The following is a 15,000-nucleotide window of genomic DNA, read 5'->3' on the forward strand; positions in this document are numbered from 1 at the left end:
CTGTATTATAAGTATTTTGTATGTAAACTCCGATCACAATCTCATATCTTTATCTTGTCCTATCACTCCAATCCCTCCTCAGGATCCCCCTAAGTGAAGGTGCCTCTGGTGTTTTGCCTCTGCTAGTTGGGGGGACCTGAGGAGGTATTTTGCTGATTTTCCTTGGAATGACTACTGCTTCCATGTCAGAGACCCGTCTTTGTGTGCTGAGCGCATAACAGAGGTGATAGTGTCTGGCATGGAGGCGTACATTCCTCACTCTTTTTCTTGCCCTAAACCTTCTAAACCTTGGTTTAACACAGCTTGTTCTCGTGCTATACATGATAGAGAGGTTGCCCACAAAAGGTACTTAAGCCTTCCATCACCAGAATCTCATGCACTTTATATTTCTGGCTGGAACCATGCCAAGTCTGTTCTCCAACTAGCCAAAAACTCCTTCATTAACAGAAAATGTCAAAACCTTTCAAGATCTAACTCCCCTCGTGATTTCTGGCATCTAACCAAAAATATCTCCAATAACTTTGCTTCTTCTTCTTTCCCTCCTCTATTTTAACCAGATGGCACCACTGCTATCACATCTATTTCTAAAGCTGAACTCTTTGCTCAAACCTTTGCTAAAAACTCTACCTTGGAGGATTCTGGGCTTGTTCCTCCCTCTCCTCCACCCTCTGACTACTTCATGCCACCTATTAAAATTCTTTGCAATGATGTTTTCCATGCCCTCGCTGGCCTAAACCCTCGGAAGGCTTATGGACCTGATGGGGTCCCTCCTATTGTTCTCCGAAACTGTGCCTCCGTGCTTGCACCTTGCCTAGTCAAACTCTTTCAGCTGTGTCTGTCAACATCTACCTTTCCTTCTTGCTGGAAGTTTGCCTACATTCAGCCTGTTCCTAAAAAGGGTGACCGTTCTAATCCCTCAAACTACCGTCCTATTGCTTTAATTTCCTGCCTATCTAAAGTTTTTGAATCTATCCTCAACAGGGAGATTCTTAAACATCTATCACTTCACAACCTTCTATCTGATCGCCAGTATGGGTTCCGTCAAGGCCGCTCTACTGGTGATATTCTGGCTTTCCTTACTGAGTCTTGGTCATCCTCTTTTAGAGATTTTGGTGAAACTTTTGCTGTTGCCTTGGACATATCAAAAGCTTTTGATAGAGTCTGGCACAAAGCTTTGATTTCCAAACTATCCTCCTACGGTTTCTATCCTTCTCTCTGTAACTTCATCTCAAGTTTCCTTTCTGACCGTTCTATTGCTGCTGTGGTAGACAGTCACTGTTCTTCTCCTAAATCTATTAACAGTGGTGTTCCTCAGCGTTCTGTCACCCACTCTCTTCTTATTATTCATTAATGATCTTCTAAACCAAACTTCTTGTCTTATCCACTCCTACGCTGATGATACCACCCTGCACTTTTCCACGTCTTTTCATAGACGTCCAACCCTTCAGGAGATAAACATATCACGCAGGGAAGCCACAGAACGCCTGACTTCTGATCTTTCTAAAATTTCTGATTGGGGCAGAGCAAACTTGGTATTGTTCAATGCCTCAAAAAGTCAATTCCTCCATCTATCAACTCGACACAATCTTCCAGACAACTATCCCCTCTTCTTCAATGACACTCAACTGTCCCCCTCTTCTACACTGAACATCCTCGGTCTGTCCTTTACTTATAATCTGAACTGGAAACTTCACATCTCATCTCTAGCTAAAACAGCTTCTATGAAGTTAGGTGTTCTGAGACGTCTCCGCCAGTTTTTCTCACCCCCCCAGCTGCTAACTCTGTACAAGGGCCTTATCCGTCCATGTATGGAGTATGCTTCACATGTCTGGGGGGGTTCCACTCATACTGCTCTTCTAGACAGGGTGGAATCAAAAGCTTTTCGTCTCATCAACTCCTCTCCTCTAACTGACTGTCTTCAGCCTCTCTCACACCGCCGCAATGTTGCATCTCTAGCTGTCTTCTACCGCTATTTTCATGCTAACTGCTCTTCTGATCTTGCTAACTGCATGCCTCCCCTCCTTCCGCGGCCTCGCTGCACAAGACTTTCTTCTTTCTCTCACTCCTATTCTGTCCACCTCTCTAACGCAAGAGTTAACCAGTATTCTCAATCATTCATCCCTTTCTCTGGTAAACTCTGGAACTCCTTGCCTGCTTCTGTATTTCCACCTTCCTATGACTTGAATTCCTTCAAGAGGGAGGTTTCAAGACACTTATCCACCAATTTTTGACCACTGCTTTGACCCTTTTAAGGGACTGGCATTTCAGTGGGCATTTTTTTTTTATTAGATTTTTGTTGCCCTTGGCCAGTATCCTTCCTACATAAAAAAAAAAAAAAAAAAAAAAAAAAAAAAATCAATGTGATTTTCAGACACACTTCAGTCACAAGATGAATGCAGTCAGCTACAGCATGACATAGACAAGCTATAGACAGTTGAGAGAGGAAGAAGTCAGTGGCACCCTCACCTCAGACAAGACAAAGCTAACAATTGATAATGAAAGGTGACATTATTCTCTTTAAAGGACTCTATTATTATTGTACCCATGAAAGCTGTTCTATTTTTTATTTATTTCTCTGTATTATAAGTATTTTGTATGTAAACTCCGATCACAATCTCATATCTTTATCTTGTCCTATCACTCCAATCCCTCCTCAGGATCCCCCTAAGTGAAGGTGCCTCTGGTGTTTTGCCTCTGCTAGTTGGGGGGACCTGAGGAGGTATTTTGCTGATTTTCCTTGGAATGACTACTGCTTCCATGTCAGAGACCCGTCTTTGTGTGCTGAGCGCATAACAGAGGTGATAGTGTCTGGCATGGAGGCGTACATTCCTCACTCTTTTTCTTGCCCTAAACCTTCTAAACCTTGGTTTAACACAGCTTGTTCTCGTGCTATACATGATAGAGAGGTTGCCCACAAAAGGTACTTAAGCCTTCCATCACCAGAATCTCATGCACTTTATATTTCTGGCTGGAACCATGCCAAGTCTGTTCTCCAACTAGCCAAAAACTCCTTCATTAACAGAAAATGTCAAAACCTTTCAAGATCTAACTCCCCTCGTGATTTCTGGCATCTAACCAAAAATATCTCCAATAACTTTGCTTCTTCTTCTTTCCCTCCTCTATTTTAACCAGATGGCACCACTGCTATCACATCTATTTCTAAAGCTGAACTCTTTGCTCAAACCTTTGCTAAAAACTCTACCTTGGAGGATTCTGGGCTTGTTCCTCCCTCTCCTCCACCCTCTGACTACTTCATGCCACCTATTAAAATTCTTTGCAATGATGTTTTCCATGCCCTCGCTGGCCTAAACCCTCGGAAGGCTTATGGACCTGATGGGGTCCCTCCTATTGTTCTCCGAAACTGTGCCTCCGTGCTTGCACCTTGCCTAGTCAAACTCTTTCAGCTGTGTCTGTCAACATCTACCTTTCCTTCTTGCTGGAAGTTTGCCTACATTCAACCTGTTCCTAAAAAGGGTGACCGTTCTAATCCCTCAAACTACCGTCCTATTGCTTTAATTTCCTGCCTATCTAAAGTTTTTGAATCTATCCTCAACAGGGAGATTCTTAAACATCTATCACTTCACAACCTTCTATCTGATCGCCAGTATGGGTTCCGTCAAGGCCGCTCTACTGGTGATATTCTGGCTTTCCTTACTGAGTCTTGGTCATCCTCTTTTAGAGATTTTGGTGAAACTTTTGCTGTTGCCTTGGACATATCAAAAGCTTTTGATAGAGTCTGGCACAAAGCTTTGATTTCCAAACTATCCTCCTACGGTTTCTATCCTTCTCTCTGTAACTTCATCTCAAGTTTCCTTTCTGACCGTTCTATTGCTGCTGTGGTAGACAGTCACTGTTCTTCTCCTAAATCTATTAACAGTGGTGTTCCTCAGCGTTCTGTCACCCACTCTCTTCTTATTATTCATTAATGATCTTCTAAACCAAACTTCTTGTCTTATCCACTCCTACGCTGATGATACCACCCTGCACTTTTCCACGTCTTTTCATAGACGTCCAACCCTTCAGGAGATAAACATATCACGCAGGGAAGCCACAGAACGCCTGACTTCTGATCTTTCTAAAATTTCTGATTGGGGCAGAGCAAACTTGGTATTGTTCAATGCCTCAAAAAGTCAATTCCTCCATCTATCAACTCGACACAATCTTCCAGACAACTATCCCCTCTTCTTCAATGACACTCAACTGTCCCCCTCTTCTACACTGAACATCCTCGGTCTGTCCTTTACTTATAATCTGAACTGGAAACTTCACATCTCATCTCTAGCTAAAACAGCTTCTATGAAGTTAGGTGTTCTGAGACGTCTCCGCCAGTTTTTCTCACCCCCCCAGCTGCTAACTCTGTACAAGGGCCTTATCCGTCCATGTATGGAGTATGCTTCACATGTCTGGGGGGGTTCCACTCATACTGCTCTTCTAGACAGGGTGGAATCAAAAGCTTTTCGTCTCATCAACTCCTCTCCTCTAACTGACTGTCTTCAGCCTCTCTCACACCGCCGCAATGTTGCATCTCTAGCTGTCTTCTACCGCTATTTTCATGCTAACTGCTCTTCTGATCTTGCTAACTGCATGCCTCCCCTCCTTCCGCGGCCTCGCTGCACAAGACTTTCTTCTTTCTCTCACTCCTATTCTGTCCACCTCTCTAACGCAAGAGTTAACCAGTATTCTCAATCATTCATCCCTTTCTCTGGTAAACTCTGGAACTCCTTGCCTGCTTCTGTATTTCCACCTTCCTATGACTTGAATTCCTTCAAGAGGGAGGTTTCAAGACACTTATCCACCAATTTTTGACCACTGCTTTGACCCTTTTAAGGGACTGGCATTTCAGTGGGCATTTTTTTTTTATTAGATTTTTGTTGCCCTTGGCCAGTATCCTTCCTACATAAAAAAAAAAAAAAAAAAAAAAAAAAAAAAAAAAAATCAATGTGATTTTCAGACACACTTCAGTCACAAGATGAATGCAGTCAGCTACAGCATGACATAGACAAGCTATAGACAGTTGAGAGAGGAAGAAGTCAGTGGCACCCTCACCTCAGACAAGACAAAGCTAACAATTGATAATGAAAGGTGACATTATTCTCTTTAAAGGACTCTATTATTATTGTACCCATGAAAGCTGTTCTATTTTTTATTTATTTCTCTGTATTATAAGTATTTTGTATGTAAACTCCGATCACAATCTCATATCTTTATCTTGTCCTATCACTCCAATCCCTCCTCAGGATCCCCCTAAGTGAAGGTGCCTCTGGTGTTTTGCCTCTGCTAGTTGGGGGGACCTGAGGAGGTATTTTGCTGATTTTCCTTGGAATGACTACTGCTTCCATGTCAGAGAGCCGTCTTTGTGTGCTGAGCGCATAACAGAGGTGATAGTGTCTGGCATGGAGGCGTACATTCCTCACTCTTTTTCTTGCCCTAAACCTTCTAAACCTTGGTTTAACACAGCTTGTTCTCGTGCTATACATGATAGAGAGGTTGCCCACAAAAGGTACTTAAGCCTTCCATCACCAGAATCTCATGCACTTTATATTTCTGGCTGGAACCATGCCAAGTCTGTTCTCCAACTAGCCAAAAACTCCTTCATTAACAGAAAATGTCAAAACCTTTCAAGATCTAACTCCCCTCGTGATTTCTGGCATCTAACCAAAAATATCTCCAATAACTTTGCTTCTTCTTCTTTCCCTCCTCTATTTTAACCAGATGGCACCACTGCTATCACATCTATTTCTAAAGCTGAACTCTTTGCTCAAACCTTTGCTAAAAACTCTACCTTGGAGGATTCTGGGCTTGTTCCTCCCTCTCCTCCACCCTCTGACTACTTCATGCCACCTATTAAAATTCTTTGCAATGATGTTTTCCATGCCCTCGCTGGCCTAAACCCTCGGAAGGCTTATGGACCTGATGGGGTCCCTCCTATTGTTCTCCGAAACTGTGCCTCCGTGCTTGCACCTTGCCTAGTCAAACTCTTTCAGCTGTGTCTGTCAACATCTACCTTTCCTTCTTGCTGGAAGTTTGCCTACATTCAACCTGTTCCTAAAAAGGGTGACCGTTCTAATCCCTCAAACTACCGTCCTATTGCTTTAATTTCCTGCCTATCTAAAGTTTTTGAATCTATCCTCAACAGGGAGATTCTTAAACATCTATCACTTCACAACCTTCTATCTGATCGCCAGTATGGGTTCCGTCAAGGCCGCTCTACTGGTGATATTCTGGCTTTCCTTACTGAGTCTTGGTCATCCTCTTTTAGAGATTTTGGTGAAACTTTTGCTGTTGCCTTGGACATATCAAAAGCTTTTGATAGAGTCTGGCACAAAGCTTTGATTTCCAAACTATCCTCCTACGGTTTCTATCCTTCTCTCTGTAACTTCATCTCAAGTTTCCTTTCTGACCGTTCTATTGCTGCTGTGGTAGACAGTCACTGTTCTTCTCCTAAATCTATTAACAGTGGTGTTCCTCAGCGTTCTGTCACCCACTCTCTTCTTATTATTCATTAATGATCTTCTAAACCAAACTTCTTGTCTTATCCACTCCTACGCTGATGATACCACCCTGCACTTTTCCACGTCTTTTCATAGACGTCCAACCCTTCAGGAGATAAACATATCACGCAGGGAAGCCACAGAACGCCTGACTTCTGATCTTTCTAAAATTTCTGATTGGGGCAGAGCAAACTTGGTATTGTTCAATGCCTCAAAAAGTCAATTCCTCCATCTATCAACTCGACACAATCTTCCAGACAACTATCCCCTCTTCTTCAATGACACTCAACTGTCCCCCTCTTCTACACTGAACATCCTCGGTCTGTCCTTTACTTATAATCTGAACTGGAAACTTCACATCTCATCTCTAGCTAAAACAGCTTCTATGAAGTTAGGTGTTCTGAGACGTCTCCGCCAGTTTTTCTCACCCCCCCAGCTGCTAACTCTGTACAAGGGCCTTATCCGTCCATGTATGGAGTATGCTTCACATGTCTGGGGGGGTTCCACTCATACTGCTCTTCTAGACAGGGTGGAATCAAAAGCTTTTCGTCTCATCAACTCCTCTCCTCTAACTGACTGTCTTCAGCCTCTCTCACACCGCCGCAATGTTGCATCTCTAGCTGTCTTCTACCGCTATTTTCATGCTAACTGCTCTTCTGATCTTGCTAACTGCATGCCTCCCCTCCTTCCGCGGCCTCGCTGCACAAGACTTTCTTCTTTCTCTCACTCCTATTCTGTCCACCTCTCTAACGCAAGAGTTAACCAGTATTCTCAATCATTCATCCCTTTCTCTGGTAAACTCTGGAACTCCTTGCCTGCTTCTGTATTTCCACCTTCCTATGACTTGAATTCCTTCAAGAGGGAGGTTTCAAGACACTTATCCACCAATTTTTGACCACTGCTTTGACCCTTTTAAGGGACTGGCATTTCAGTGGGCATTTTTTTTTTATTAGATTTTTGTTGCCCTTGGCCAGTATCCTTCCTACATAAAAAAAAAAAAAAAAAAAAAATCAATGTGATTTTCAGACACACTTCAGTCACAAGATGAATGCAGTCAGCTACAGCATGACATAGACAAGCTATAGACAGTTGAGAGAGGAAGAAGTCAGTGGCACCCTCACCTCAGACAAGACAAAGCTAACAATTGATAATGAAAGGTGACATTATTCTCTTTAAAGGACTCTATTATTATTGTACCCATGAAAGCTGTTCTATTTTTTATTTATTTCTCTGTATTATAAGTATTTTGTATGTAAACTCCGATCACAATCTCATATCTTTATCTTGTCCTATCACTCCAATCCCTCCTCAGGATCCCCCTAAGTGAAGGTGCCTCTGGTGTTTTGCCTCTGCTAGTTGGGGGGACCTGAGGAGGTATTTTGCTGATTTTCCTTGGAATGACTACTGCTTCCATGTCAGAGAGCCGTCTTTGTGTGCTGAGCGCATAACAGAGGTGATAGTGTCTGGCATGGAGGCGTACATTCCTCACTCTTTTTCTTGCCCTAAACCTTCTAAACCTTGGTTTAACACAGCTTGTTCTCGTGCTATACATGATAGAGAGGTTGCCCACAAAAGGTACTTAAGCCTTCCATCACCAGAATCTCATGCACTTTATATTTCTGGCTGGAACCATGCCAAGTCTGTTCTCCAACTAGCCAAAAACTCCTTCATTAACAGAAAATGTCAAAACCTTTCAAGATCTAACTCCCCTCGTGATTTCTGGCATCTAACCAAAAATATCTCCAATAACTTTGCTTCTTCTTCTTTCCCTCCTCTATTTCAACCAGATGGCACCACTGCTATCACATCTATTTCTAAAGCTGAACTCTTTGCTCAAACCTTTGCTAAAAACTCTACCTTGGAGGATTCTGGGCTTGTTCCTCCCTCTCCTCCACCCTCTGACTACTTCATGCCACCTATTAAAATTCTTTGCAATGATGTTTTCCATGCCCTCGCTGGCCTAAACCCTCGGAAGGCTTATGGACCTGATGGGGTCCCTCCTATTGTTCTCCGAAACTGTGCCTCCGTGCTTGCACCTTGCCTAGTCAAACTCTTTCAGCTGTGTCTGTCAACATCTACCTTTCCTTCTTGCTGGAAGTTTGCCTACATTCAACCTGTTCCTAAAAAGGGTGACCGTTCTAATCCCTCAAACTACCGTCCTATTGCTTTAATTTCCTGCCTATCTAAAGTTTTTGAATCTATCCTCAACAGGGAGATTCTTAAACATCTATCACTTCACAACCTTCTATCTGATTGCCAGTATGGGTTCCGTCAAGGCCGCTCTACTGGTGATCTTCTGGCTTTCCTTACTGAGTCTTGGTCATCCTCTTTTAGAGATTTTGGTGAAACTTTTGCTGTTGCCTTGGACATATCAAAAGCTTTTGATAGAGTCTGGCACAAAGCTTTGATCTCCAAACTACCCTCCTACGGTTTCTATCCTTCTCTCTGTAACTTCATCTCAAGTTTCCTTTCTGACCGTTCTATTGCTGCTGTGGTAGACAGTCACTGTTCTTCTCCTAAATCTATTAACAGTGGTGTTCCTCAGCGTTCTGTCACCCACTCTCTTCTTATTATTCATTAATGATCTTCTAAACCAAACTTCTTGTCTTATCCACTCCTACGCTGATGATACCACCCTGCACTTTTCCACGTCTTTTCATAGACGTGCAACCCTTCAGGAGGTAAACATATCATGCAGGAAAGCCACAGAACGCCTGACTTTTAATATCCAACTAAGCCTTGAATCCATGTATACTTTATGCATTTACCGTCTCCTCATCCAGACTATTCCATACATCAATAGTTCTATATGAGAAATTATATTGTGACATCTCTTCTACAAGCACTCCTCCTCAGCCTCTTCCCGTGTCCTCTAGTGTCCCGTGTATCCCAGACCATTAAACCGCTTCGGTCCACCTCCTCTGCTCCCTCACATGCTATATATATGGCAATCAAGTCTCCCCTTTCTCTCCTCTTTTCCAACATTGGTAGACGTATTCTTGCCAGTCTCTCTTCATATGACAAGCCCCTTATACTTGGTACCATCTTCATAGCTGCTCTCTGAACTCTCGAACTTCCTTATATCCTTTTTCTTGTATGGCGACCACACTACTGCTGTATATTCTAGTCTAGGTCTTATCAGCGACACAATCATCTTCCTGACCATCTCTTCATCCATATATGCAAAGGCCTTGTAATTTTGCTAATGCATCTCTCCGGGGTCAGGTTCCCAGTCACTGTAACGCCGAGATCCTTTTCCTCTTCTGCTCCACTCAACCTTACACCATTCAACACATAATTTCCTTTTATTCTTGTACTTTTTCCAAATTCTATTACTTTACACTTCTTTAAATTAAATTCCATTTCCCATCTATAACTCCACTCTGATATCTTATTCAGGTATTCTTGTAATGTTCCACAGTCCTCCTCACTCAACTTTCTTCAGCAACTTGGTGTACTCCACTTATGACTTCCTTCCATGATGATTTTTTTTATCTTTTACTACTGTTCTCATTTCTCTGCTTGTCAAGAAATTTTCCATCCATCTGAGCAGGCCCCCTCTTAGCCCACCATTATGCTTCAACTTCCACAACAATTTCCTGTGTGGCACTTTATCAAAGGCCTTCTTCAGGTGTAAATCAACACAATCAGCCCATCCATCTCTTTCTTGCATTATATCCACCACTCTAGAATAAAAACTCAGTAAGTTTGTAACACACGATCTCCCTCTCCTAAATCCAAATTGTTGCTTTATTATCACTTCATTTCCTTCTAGGGACTGCAACCATTTATCCTTCACCAGTCTTTCACACATTTTGCACACCACACTTGTTAGAGACAGGTCTATATTTTAAGGGCTCCTCTTTACTACCACTTTTGTGTATTGGCACTATGTTGGCTCTCTTCCATTCAATTGGGACTCTACTTTCAATTAAAGAGCTCTCAATAATATGTGTTACCCATGTCAACTGCTGATTGCACTCTTTTAGTACCCATCCTGACACTCCATCAGGTCCAGGGGCCTTGCTAATGTCTAGTCCCTCCATCTGTTTCTGGACATCCTCTTCAGTCACTTGGATTTCCCCCAGAGCCATTTCTTCACTCATCTCACTCTGCCACACAAATGTTTTCTCTTTTGTGAATACTGATTGAAAACTCCTGTTCATTATCTCTGCCAATTCAGCCGGATCCTCACACACTTGACTATTCACCTTCAATCTGCTTATTCCTTCTTTATTTTTCATTTTGCTGTTCACATATCTGAAGAATAGTTTTGGTTCCTCTTTGCATTTGTCCATTACATCTTTCTCATAATTTTTCCTTTCTTCTCTAATAACCCTTACATATTCCTCACAGGAGGAGGCAGTAGACACCTGCCGAAATGATAATTACTCCCAGTGAGGTCTAAAGCACTGTTCAGGGGATGCTGAGAACTTATCATTAAACCCAAACCTTTGCTATAAAACTATACCTTAGTCGATTCTGGGCTTGTTCCTCCCTCTCCTCCACCCTCTGAATACTTCATGCTACCTATTAAAATTCTTTGCAATGATGTTTTCCATGCCCTTGCTGGCCTAAACCCTCGGAAGGCTTATGGACCTGATGGGGTCCCTCTTGTTGTTCTCCGAAACTGTGCCTCCGTGCTTGCACCTTGCCTAGTCAGACTCTTTCAGCTGTGTCTGTCAACATCTACCTTTCCTTCTTGCTGGAAGTTTGCCTACATTCAGCCTGTTCCTAAAAAGGGTGACCGTTCTAATCCCTCAAACTACCGTCCTATTGCTTAAATTTCCTGCCTATCTAAAGTTTTTGAATCTATCCTCAACAGGAAGATTCTTAAACATCTATCACTTCACAACCTTCTATCTGATCGCCAGTATGGGTTCCATCAAGGCCGCTCTACTGGTGATCTTCTGGCTTTCCTTACTGAGTCTTGGTCATCCTCTTTTAGAGATTTTGTGAAACTTTTGCTGTTGCCTTGGACATATCAAAAGCTTTTGATAGAGTCTGGCACAAAGCTTTGATCTCCAAACTACCCTCCTACGGTTTCTATCCTTCTCTCTGTAACTTCATCTCAAGTTTCCTTTCTGACCGTTCTATTGCTGCTGTGGTAGACAGTCACTGTTCTTCTCCTAAATCTATTAACAGTGGTGTTCCTCAGCATTCTGTCACCCACTCTCTTCTTATTATTCATTAATGATCTTCTAAACCAAACTTCTTGTCTTATCCACTCCTACGCTGATGATACCACCCTGCACTTTTCCACGTCTTTTCATAGACGTGCAATCCTTCAGGAGGTAAACATATCACGCAGGGAAGCCACAGAACGCCTGACTTCTGATCTTTCCAAAATTTCTGATTGGGGCAGAGCAAACTTGGTATTGTTCAATGCCTCAAAAACTCAATTCCTCCATCTATCAACTCGACACAACCTTCCAGACAACTATCCCCTCTTCTTCAATGACACTCAACTGTCCCCTCTTCTACACTGAACATCCTTGGTCTGTCCTTTACTTATAATCTGAACTGGAAACTTCACATCTCATCTCTAGCTAAAACAGCTTCTATGAAGTTAGGTGGTCTGAGACGTCTCCGCCAGTTTTTCTCACCCCCCCAGCTGCTAACTCTGTACAAGGGCCTTATCCGTCCATGTATGGAGTATGCTTCACATGTCTGGGGGGGTTCCACTCATACTGCTCTTCTAGACAGGGTGGAATCAAAAGCTTTTCGTCTCATCAACTCCTCTCCTCTAACTGACTGTCTTCAGCCTCTCTCTCACTGCCGCAATGTTGCATATCTAGCTGTCTTCTACTTTTTCTTCTTTTATTAATCCCCCTCCTCCTCCTCCTAATAACCCATACCACACACAATAACCGAGCCTTTTACTTTCAGACCAGCAGCAGCAGCAGCAGCAGCAGCAGCAGCACACACAAGAGGTGTTTTCTGTATGATGATGATGATGGAAAAAGCACATCTCGAAAGGATGTTATAAGCAGGGCAACGTAATGAAATTCAGTGAATGGACGTGTGTGCGTGGCTGCAATCACTATGAAATTAAGTTGAAAATAAGAAATATATTACTTTACAGAAAGGAATGCTTAGAGTGAATGAAATTACTGTAATGAATGAATGGAAATAAAGTTGTGAGTCATTAAATGATTAGGAAAAGAAGCTGTGAATAGGTGCATTATTGTTATTACTGAAAGGAAGAATATTTGTAGGATATGTCATGTATATTATCAAAGTGTTTTCATTCTTACTTTCTTCTTTCTCTTTCATCTTTTCTTAGTATATTTAAGTGAATTTCTCTCTCTCTCTCTCTCTCTCTCTCTCTCTCTCTCTCTCTCTCTCTCTCTCTCTCTCTCTCTCTCTCTCTCTCTCTCTCTCTCCAGCCATCTCTTCTCTCTCCTTCCATCTTTTTCTTAGTATATTTAAGTGAATTTCTCAGATTCTCTCTCTCTCTCTCTCTCTCTCTCTCTCTCTCTCTCTCTCTCTCTCTCTCTCTCTCTCTCTCTCTCTCTCTCTCTCTCTCTCTCTCTCTCTCTCTCTCTCTCTCTCTCTCTCTCTCTCTCTCTCTCTCTCTCTCTCTCTCTCTCTCTCTCTCTCTCCAGTAGTCAGTAGTCAGTGAGGAGGTAGTAGCAAGTAGTGTTCAAGTAGCCTTAGTAATAGAATAGTTTGGCTTGCATGGCAGTGGTTAAAACATCTACCCTCTCACATTGTTGGGGTGAGACCACTTGCTTCATATGAGCCAAATGGGGTGACTCCTCCCCTCCCCATCAATCTGTGGGTGAGTGTTGCCCATGCATCTTTAAGGAGATCAAATTTGAGAGGTACATTTTGCTTATCCCTTCTGATTATGCAGGATTCAACCATTAATTTCATCTCTATAAAACTCTATGGGTTTCACTTGCCATAGACTTGTGGGATGAAACAAGGGAGATAATTTTGCAGTCTACTCTTTTTTTCATCTGTGTTACAGTCTATGGGTTTCACCTGCCCAGGTTGGTGGTGGTGGGATGGGGTGGGGTGGGGGAGTTCTAATACTCTGAGGGGCGCCCTGCTGTAGGTTGTCAAAAGAAAAATTTATTATTATTATTTTTTTTATTGATTTTGTTATTGTTCTCAAGTTCTCAGTATTATTAAAACCAGCACTAACATCTTATTTTACAGATCAATCAATCAATACTATTTCCAATAAATATTTACTAAATGTTATTGTTTTATTAACACTCAAACTACATTAATGATGAGATGAGTAGAGAGATTTTGTTTTGGGGTGAGGGAAAACTTAAATTAACTTAACCCATCTATTAATAACACCATTAGACTACTAAACATTATATCAATTACATCCACCAGTAATTACAATACTACCCATTATTACCATTACACCAATGCATCTCTCTCTCTCTCTAATAATATTGGCAGAGAGAGAAAGGAGTTTTATTTATTAGTTAATTATTATTATTATTATTGTTATCACCGTTAGATTAAAAGCAGTGGCACATTAAAAATCACCGGTATTAATTACAGTACAATTTTTTCTTTATTACATCATTACAATATAAATGTGATGATTCTGGTAAAGTAAGTGAGGAGAGAAGAAATTCAAGGAAAGCTGGAGCTCTTCATTGCACTCCTTACTAAGTGACCTTCCTCTCGGACTCTCCATCACTAAGTCCTAGACATCTTAAGGAGAAAAGTGACCTCTCTCAACATCTGGCCTCACCTGAAATAAGAGGTTAGTTTTTTAATCACCAGTACTACTACTACTACTACTATTACTGCCCTTAAATTACCCCATAATAAACACAAGAACAGAGGAGAAGGAGGAAGAAAGGGAAGCCACTGTTATTTATATATTAATTCACACCACAAAAAAAAATTGGGATAAAAACACATTAATTTTAGATAAAACAAGATAAAATATGAATACAATATAAAGGAAAGATAGAAAACCCATATTAATTAGGTCAGAGATATAAGGATCAATTCATCCCCACAGTATATAAAAAAAAATTATTCACTTAAGCAAATCAGATTAGTACAGTAATTCTACCCAGGGATTAAATACACCCAAAAGTAGATAGATAACTTAGCATACACCCCAGTTAATTATACTCACAGGATTACAGATTCAATAGAAAAAGAAATGTATAGTTAGTTAACGGTTACGACACACCCAGACTGATCCAGTTCACGGTAATGCAATTATTCATCCCAAAACTTTACAATCTGAGAAAACCATCAATGCTTTCGGAAAGTACACGTATTTTAGAAATATTAAACAACATAATATGAGCATCATTTATTATCTATTTGTTATTTTCAAGAAGTATTTGTGGGATTTTCTTGGCCGTGTTTCAATGGGTTTGTGGTTTTGTGGTTTTAGTGATGTTTTTGGATGTAAATGAGAGAAAATGTGGGAAAAAAGTACTGAGATGTCATGTCACAATATACTGTTTCAAAATATAGACAATTATTTTGTGTGTGTGTGTGTGTGTGTGTGTGT

At 41.5% G+C, this 15,000-nt stretch overlaps 2 long non-coding RNA genes across 2 annotated transcripts in view; one reads left to right on the forward strand and one right to left on the reverse strand.

Annotated features, from left to right (window-relative positions):
* The first annotated feature begins 1,422 nt into the window (after window positions 1-1,422).
* On the forward strand, window positions 1,423-12,999 carry LOC135099423 (uncharacterized). Its single transcript, XR_010267927.1, has 4 exons — window positions 1,423-2,502; window positions 4,952-5,082; window positions 7,518-7,648; window positions 12,381-12,999. It is a non-coding gene; the product is annotated as an uncharacterized LOC135099423 (long non-coding RNA).
* A 1,010-nt stretch (window positions 13,000-14,009) lies between these two features.
* Window positions 14,010-15,000, reverse strand: part of LOC135099424 (uncharacterized) — a 9,445-nt gene continuing 8,454 nt past the window's right edge. The window contains exon 4 of the long non-coding RNA XR_010267928.1: window positions 14,010-14,217. This is a non-coding gene — a long non-coding RNA (uncharacterized LOC135099424). The remainder of the gene's footprint in view (window positions 14,218-15,000) is intronic.

Source organism: Scylla paramamosain, unplaced genomic scaffold (assembly GCF_035594125.1).
Source record: "Scylla paramamosain isolate STU-SP2022 unplaced genomic scaffold, ASM3559412v1 Contig128, whole genome shotgun sequence".
NCBI lineage: Eukaryota > Metazoa > Arthropoda > Malacostraca > Decapoda > Portunidae > Scylla > Scylla paramamosain.